The sequence below is a fragment of the Echinops telfairi genome, unplaced genomic scaffold, assembly GCF_000313985.2.
Source record: "Echinops telfairi isolate 266 unplaced genomic scaffold, ASM31398v2 ScPeMD7_3;HRSCAF=10, whole genome shotgun sequence".
In the NCBI taxonomy this organism is placed as follows: domain Eukaryota; kingdom Metazoa; phylum Chordata; class Mammalia; order Afrosoricida; family Tenrecidae; genus Echinops; species Echinops telfairi.
In genome coordinates this window covers 16,849,657-16,857,750 of record NW_022103899.1, presented here as the reverse complement: position 1 = coordinate 16,857,750, position 8,094 = coordinate 16,849,657, and the positions used below count along the sequence as shown (strand labels likewise).

General features: G+C 43.8%; 1 protein-coding gene across 3 annotated transcripts in view; it reads right to left on the bottom strand.

Moving 5' to 3' along the window:
• MYO1B (myosin IB) overlaps positions 1-8,094 on the bottom strand; it is a 202,995-nt gene that overhangs the window by 174,166 nt on the left and 20,735 nt on the right. For 2 of the 3 annotated variants that reach the window (XM_045294934.1, XM_045294935.1), the window contains exon 1: positions 2,841-2,895. The exons of the other annotated variant lie outside the window; for it this stretch is intronic. The gene's annotated coding sequence lies outside the window, so the exon portion shown is untranslated. Of the gene's footprint in view, positions 1-2,840; positions 2,896-8,094 lie in introns of those variants that run through there. 3 annotated transcript variants of the gene reach the window in all.

The window sequence follows — 8,094 nt, the reverse complement described above, 5'->3', positions numbered from 1 at the left end:
GGGGGGGGCCGCGCGCGGCAGGTCTACCTTTGCTGCAAACCACGTCAAGACATTGGACCTATTACCACTTCCCAGACTCGATTTCCTCACAAAGGTGTCACACCAGGTGTCCAGACTCAAGTCTGGAAAGCCTGAGGTCCCTCATTTTGGGGTGCCTGCGCATCCGGGGCCTGGTTACAAGGAATGTTAAAAACCAAGAAGCCAGCGAATGCCAGCTCAGAAGAGTCTTTCTCAATGACATGTGCTGCACAGCAAGCAGAAGGAAAAGCAGTTCTCGGGAATCTGACCTCACCATCAAAAGAACCAGTGAAGGCATCAAGGCACACAATGCTAAGTCAAAAAGTACAACTCTTCATTTAAAAATCTATCTAATGGCGAGTGCCTGTCTGATGGCCTGTCCTCCGTCCACACACTTCTGAAGGCAGTGGCCCCACCTGACCTTCCCCTCCCCAAGGAAGGCTGTGTGCTTCAATTCAGACCAAGTCAGAGCGGCAGTTTGGGCGCACACCAGGGAGTCAAAATTGTGCTCCATGTCAAGGTTCTTTGAGTTTTGAAGACAGAGGGGAAGTCTGAAGGAACAGGCTCAAGGTTGGGTGGGATAAGGTTCCGCTACAAAATGCTCATAAAACAATCTGTGGTGCCTTTGAAGAGCGTGCAATCCCCGGCCGGGCGCCTGGGTGCAGTAGGCCTGGCCTTCTTCTCCCTGAGGTTGCTCTCCATTTTCTTAAAACATCTTCCTACTAGGCCACTGTGATGTTGTGTGTCCTTCAAGAAAATCTACTAAGACGACTCCCCTGGAGCCCAAAAGCAATGGCCCTAAATCTTCTGAGCTGCCAGTCTCCCCAGAAGCCGCTGTGGAGACTGGACTTGTTTTCTTTTTCTTTTAAAGATACCCTCACAGGATTAAGACAATTAAATTACTGAGAGAACTTGTCTGCAGTCAGACACTGACGGCAGAAACATGTTGAAACACTTTTTCCTTGGGAAGAAACTTGTGCATGAAAGAACCGGAACCCCTGGAGAGAAACTTTTATATTTACCCTCCTATGTGAAAGTCTTTACACACAGCTGGCTGCAAACTGGCACTGGCTACTGTAATAAAGCTAACAATGTAACAGGGGTCTAAGGATTATAATTTTTAAAACTGAAAAGTAAAGAGAGGAAGTGGTAAAGGAAGAGAAAACCTGATGGGTATCTCAACAGTCTGTCTTTGATGCCTTCATGCTCACGGTTCAGAAAATATTTTTTAGAGTAGTGGAAATTCAGAAGGTTCCTCGAGCAGCCAAACATTAAAGTCCAACAGACTATATAAACAAAAGGAGAGCTGTTGCTATGCTTACTCTGGGACTTGCGAAATGTTGGCTACTTGAGAACTGATCAAACAAGAACAGCTAAAGATGTTCCCCCAAATTACCATGATAACATACACTGGGAAGGTCTACGTTACTGTCTGTTTTCAAAAAGCATGGAAATCACACATTATCGCCTATGTTGATCAAAATCAGAAACTATATATTTGTCTTTGGAAATAGGCTCCAACTCATAAGCTCCTAATATTTTCCCTGATGGTGGATGCATTACTGAATTTTAAATCCAAAGGGCTATAATTATCCTTTAAGTACATTTTAAATATTCATGAAAAATCAAAAGACGTAGCAAATCTATCTATAAACCATGGCACATGTGAGTAACAATTTAAAGTCACAACTTAATATACCAGACTGACTAAAAATTGTTGAAACCAAATACTAATTCTGTTAGCTTCCAAGAGTTCTGCAGAACATATTTCCTATGTTCATAGGAGGCTTCAACAAAACGGAGAAAATGGAATGAAGCGATAATGAAAGTTCACTACGTGGCTATGGTTTTAGATGCTCGAGGCAGCCCTTTAGGTGCAATGATTGGTCTCTCCCATCCAGAGAAAAGCGCGTGATGGGAATCAGAACACACGTGGAAACAGTCTGTCCACAACAATGGACCACACACACGCGCAAGTGTCCACAACCGGGGAGGAGGACAACGAAAGGGTGCCCAGTGGCCACGCCCAGCTTCTCACAAAGAGGCATTAGGAGGTCTTGGACGGTGAGATCAAAGCAGGGTACAGAGCTCAAAATCAGAAGACAGACTGGTAGGACCCTCCAGACCATGGCTCTTAGTTACGTTCAAGTTTGGAACGGAACTCACAACCACCATGAGAACAAGAAACCACTTAAGACCAAAGGGCGTTATGACTTCCCCAAGGACAGAGTTCAGAGCATGGGGACAGAAAGACGAATGGAAGCGGAATAGACGATGGCACCGTGAGAGAAGGGCAGCGGGTGAGGGGAAACAAAATGTGTCTGCGGTGTTGACTGTCAGACAGATGACCTGCTCTGTACACCCAATTCTAACTTGCCATAGAAGTTGCAAAAGAAGATGGAGTTTTTCCACAAGCGTTTTAAGCCCCTTCCTACGTACTACCCACCCCACCCACGCCCTTAAACACACTCAACTCTAAAGGCTAGGCCAAAAATAGCTTTCTATATATTGTTTAAGTTGAGCAGCTTGAACATACACGGAGTCATACAACAAATTTCCCAAAGGGAAATATTTGTTAAAAGCAAACTATTTAATAATAAAATACACAGGATTAGCCTGATGAAGAACAGTTCATTTCTCTCTACATAAATGTTACCAAAAGATTGTTCCAAAATATCACATTTTGATACTGTAAATCAAATTAAAAGGTATTAAAAATCTCAAAACTTTTCTTTATCGATAGAATATACGTCTTTTAAGGTTGAGTTCTTTTAATGATATGAATATGAAGTCCCATTCATTTGAAAACTAAAATTGCTTACCAACTCTTCTCCATTGTCCTCCACTCATTGAACCGCACTTGAGCCCTTGGTTCATATGAAAGGGAGAGACAAACGTGCGTCGTGACAGGGAGAACACACTAAGTACAACAAATATTTTGCATGCAGATAAGAAGGGAAAAGTAGGTCAAAATGCTGTGGCTCAAGAGAAGCTGCCTCCACTCCCATCCAGAACCAGGTTGTATGATTAACCAGGCTGGGCTCTCTTATGATCACAACCTACTGCTCTGGCTGGGGAGCTGGGAGACACACGGCGCTGGGGGGCCACCAGCAGAACGAGATGTTTCTGCTGACCCAGCACGTACTGGCTAGTCGAGGGAAGAAAGTAAGTAGGAGCCTAGAGCCATACTACACTCCCAGAAAGATGATTGATCTGAAATGAAGAACACGACGCCCTTTCAAAGAAGTTTTCTCGAGCTGAGCAAACTGCCAGCCACTCCAAAAACAAAAAAGAAAGATGGAGAACTTCGGAGGAGGATGCTAAGCTGGTGTTGACGATGGGGAAATCCTTTTTAAAAGGTGGTTATGAAAGGTGGCCCGACTTGAAGCATGCAATCCATGTCACTGTCTCGTATGTGTCGAGATCGCTAAACTGGTGCATGTTTTACTGTGCATACTTCCACCACGAATCTTTAAAACTAACCACATTATCTCCCATAATAAACATCACTAGATCACACACAAATAGATTATATAAATATATAAAATATATATACATTTTGTTATCTACAGTGTATATATATACACTGTAGATAACAAAATGTATATATATGTATGTGTGTGTGTATATATATATATATACTGTAGATAACAAAATGTATATTTAGAGGTGCAGCTATCGTCATGGTACAGGAGGAGCTGAGAGAGATGGCTGAGACTTGACCCTCAAATTGACTTTGAAAGATAAGTATAAGGGGGTTCAGCAGAAAAGAGAGCTCTCATGAGGCACAATGAATGTTCTGAAAACAGTGGCCAGGCTCAGTGGCAGCAGAAGTTGTTGGTTCGGGTCCTGGTGAACACTAGGCAGAGGCTAGAATGGGGGCGAAGGTGCCTGTACTTGGGCAAGGGGGCGGGGTGGGATTGGTGGAAGAGGAGAGCAGGATTAACGTGTCCGTGCTGCAGTCGTTCCTGACATCCGTGTGTCCACAAGTGTGGCTGCGAGTGTGACGGTGGCGGCTGAGGACAGTCATGATAGAGTATGTCATCGAGTCAGTTCCAACTCATCTCATGGCCATCGGGTCGATTCCGACTCACAGCAACGATGTAGGGCAGAGAAGAACTATCCCTGTGGGTCTCCAAGACTGTAACTCTACACAGGAGTAAAAAGCCTTAACTTTCTTCCTCGGAGCAGCTGGTGGTTTCGAACTGTTGAATGTGTGGTTGGCAATCTACGATTCTACCAAGACTCCTTCCCCAACTCATAGCAACCCTATCTACGAAAGAATGGAACACTGCCCAGTCCTGCCCCATCCTTACAATCAGTTCCATAGTTGCAGCCAGTTTCAGTCCATCTCCTGGGGAGTCCCATGTCAGGTGATATATTTCACGGAGGGAAAAAGGACATCAACGAATCCAGCATGTCTGGTGGTCCACAGAGTTTATACTATTGATCCTACGTCAGAAGAACGACCATGTTGTTGTTGGGGGCCGTCAGTGCTGTTTCACGGGGACACCATGTGTCAGAATAGACCTGCCCTGTGGGGTTTCCTTGGCTGAGCGCTTCAGGAAGCTGATAGCACCCGGTCTTTCTTCCCAAAAGCCACTGGGTTGTGCAAACCACCCATCCTTCCATCCTTCAGCTAGCAGCCAAGTGCTTACCCGTGGGTCACCAGGTTAAAAGTCCAGTTAATTTTTCAAAACTATATCCAACTATTTATTCTGTTCCAAATGTACTGTCAAGAATAGTTAAATCATTTAAGAAAACACACACACACACACAAACACACTTCAAACCCACAGTCAGACCTAGACTCAAAAGTACAAGGTCACCTGGCATTCTACAACCTGGCTCTTACAGCTAGAAAGAAGAAACACAGAAGTTATTTAAATTTCATAGTTTAAAATGGCGTACTTCTTTAAGACTGTCAACAGAAATGAACGGGCTTCTCAAAAGGGATTTCACACTGAGCGTAGATCGCCCAGCAAAACCTGGGTGCTTCTCTTCTGGGTAGCTATCGATCCAAGATGGGTTATATATTTTAGAAATCTAATATTCAGTGTCTTCATTAAAAATATGATCTTTGACACAGAAATGATATTGGTATATTTCAGTACACTATTAAGAGCATTTTGTACAACACTATGTAAACACATACATAGCAGACCCCCAAACAACCAAATGCTGCTTAAATACCATATATTCACACATCAACCCTGACCCCTGCACTAACAACATGGACACAAAGCTGGGATAACCTTCAAACTCTGTATGGCTTTAGTTCCAAAAGGAAACCGAGGGCGCACACACTCGGTCATTCCTCATCGACTGCTCCCTTCTTTACTTGTCACGAAATAGTGTTCCCCACCAATCACACTAGGGACGCACACACACCTTAGAATCGTCCACCATTTGAGATCAAAAGGGCAGCAGCATTTACCGAAAGACAAAGGTCAGCAGAGTTAGGAAACACTGGGAATAACTGGTTCTGTAATGCTAGTTGGAGGTTGATTGCAATCGATGAAGTGAAACAACGTGTACGGAGTCTGCAACGGAAAATTCATCTGCTCTGTAAAGTGTGTGTGTGTGTGTGTGTGTGTGTGTGTGTGTGTGTGTGTGTGGTGTCCCTCAGAGTTCTAAAGGTGGCTTTGGGTTTAATTACTTGCGGAGCCTCCCTCTCAGCCTGGATGGCCCATCAAGGAAGCCAGCACCATCAGCCTCAAACGTGCTCGTTTTGTGTCTTATGTGCACCTCCATCTCCCACAATCACATGAGCCAGGAATTTGGGAGTCATCTAGACCTCAACTTTCCCTGTTCTCTGACCCAGTCACCATTTCCAAGAGATATCAAAGTGTTTACAGTCCTCTGGATTGGGCATGCATAGTCGAGTCGGGAACTCATCCAATCGTGGGAAAGGCTATGTGCACAGAAATGTCCATCACAGCTGTTGTTTTTTATGACGAGGAAGGGGCAGAAGCGACAAGATACCTAATGGCAATGGGATGTTTCAGGGAATCACAGGACTCAATGTGACAATATGCAACCACACCATGTATGACAAAAGCCAGGCAGCAGCACAGAAAATCATGCACTGTGGTGCAGTCATATTAAAACCACATACATAAGGACAGAGATACTGTTAAGGATGTTGGAAAACAGTGGTGATGTTTGCAACTATGGTGAGCAGAATTAACGTCACTGCACTGTACATACAGAAATCACAAATGTTTTGTTGTCCATATTTCATCACAATAAATTTTAAAAATAGAAATATATAGCCCGGACAAGAATATACACAAATGACCATAATCGCTCTATTAGGGTGGGAGGTTAATGACTAGAAGGCGCTGGTAGTTCAGTGACAGGATTCTCACCTTTTATCCCCCCAGCCAATGTACCTCATCACCGGCCGCCACCCACTGGAGGCTTACTTGCATGTTGCTAAGACGCTGGCTGCACAAGCTGCCGCAGCACCTCCACTCCAAGATGGACTAGTCAGTGAGGCCTGGCTAGCATCTACTGCCAAAAATCAGCCAGTGGAAGGGACCCTATGAAATCACAACAATCCAATCCACAACGGGTCTTGGGTAGCAAACAAGATCAGGCCTGGTCCTTCTTCATTTCTTCATTTCTGTGATGGTGTATCATAAGTCAGAGGCGGGTTGGTGGCAGCTAGCAACAGCCGCAGGCTCACTGGTGTGTTTTTCAGCTATTTCTCAATGTTTCTGTGCTGTTCTTAAGATGATTCTCTAGTGCAAAATGTCCAAAGGAGGGTTCTAATAATCTTAAACCTTCTCAACTGCTTGGTGTGTGTCTCATCAGTTGCCATTTCAGCTCCCTGTTACACCTGTGGCTATACCCAATACGAACTCCCATACAATAACATTTTCCCCTAATCCTATTATACTTGAAGCTCTCAGCATAAGGCCATAAAAACTGACTACTTCTTTTAAGAAACTCAACTGGACAGAAAAACAGCTGCATGACTACAGAACTGGGCCCCCAACATCTGCCATGGTTACTAATTGTTCTAGAAAGAAAAGATCACCACACACAAGCTGGTGCCAAGAGAACAATTGTAAGAGTAGCTGACTCTGTATTGAGTGGCTGACAGCCAGGTAAGAAAGGAGCTTCAATACAAATAAAGTATCTGCACCTCTTTCTTAGCGGGATGGTCAGATCATCATGCAAACACAGGCATTGTGAAAAAATGGGAGATGACCATATGGAGCACACAATGGAGGGTGAGTACCCAGCTACAGAACTGCCAAATCACATCCCTACAGAACTGCCAAATAACTCAGAATCCGGGCTAAGCCAAGTGGACAATAACCTTAACCATTACAGCAAGCACTCCTCTTGTTTCACACCACAGCATTTGTAACTTTTGAGTACCAAGTAGTCAGATTGAGGTTTTAAAAATATTGTTACATGCAAAATTGTGAGAAATGGCAGATGAATGAGTCAAAAAACGATGGTAGATGTTGTCAAGTTTCCATCTTAGAGTCCACCAGATACAAAATAAACCTTTTGACTACTACTATGTTACTAAAAAGTAGGGTATATGTCTTCTGATGTAAAGATGTCCTATGATGAGTACTTTCCAAAAACCACTCTTAAAGTTTACATTACATCTATTGCATAAATCTAGACCTAAATATTTAATAGAAGATGAAGAATTATAATGCATACTTATGTTACATTATTTGTTAGTCAAATTAGGCATTTATAGAAGAACACTACGTAACTATAGAGTAAGATTCAGGAAAGCATCACCTTTTCCCCGTTAATTTAAATGCCCTCAACTAATTTTACATTCCACAGAAATGCCATAGGGCTCAGCAATCTCACTACCTGGGATTTATAAGAAGAAATAAAGAATTCGGGGGCAGGCCCCAGTCCCAAATACTAAGTGGACGCCTGCCCCCCCCCTCCCCCCGAAGAATTTATTTCAAAGAACAGCATTGAATCTGCAGCTCTGGGAGAGGGACATATCTGATCGGAGCACAGGGGAGCAGATAAAGGGGGAGGAGGAGCAAGTGGAGCGCATCCTGGCCCACCAGGCCTTGAGGACGATGA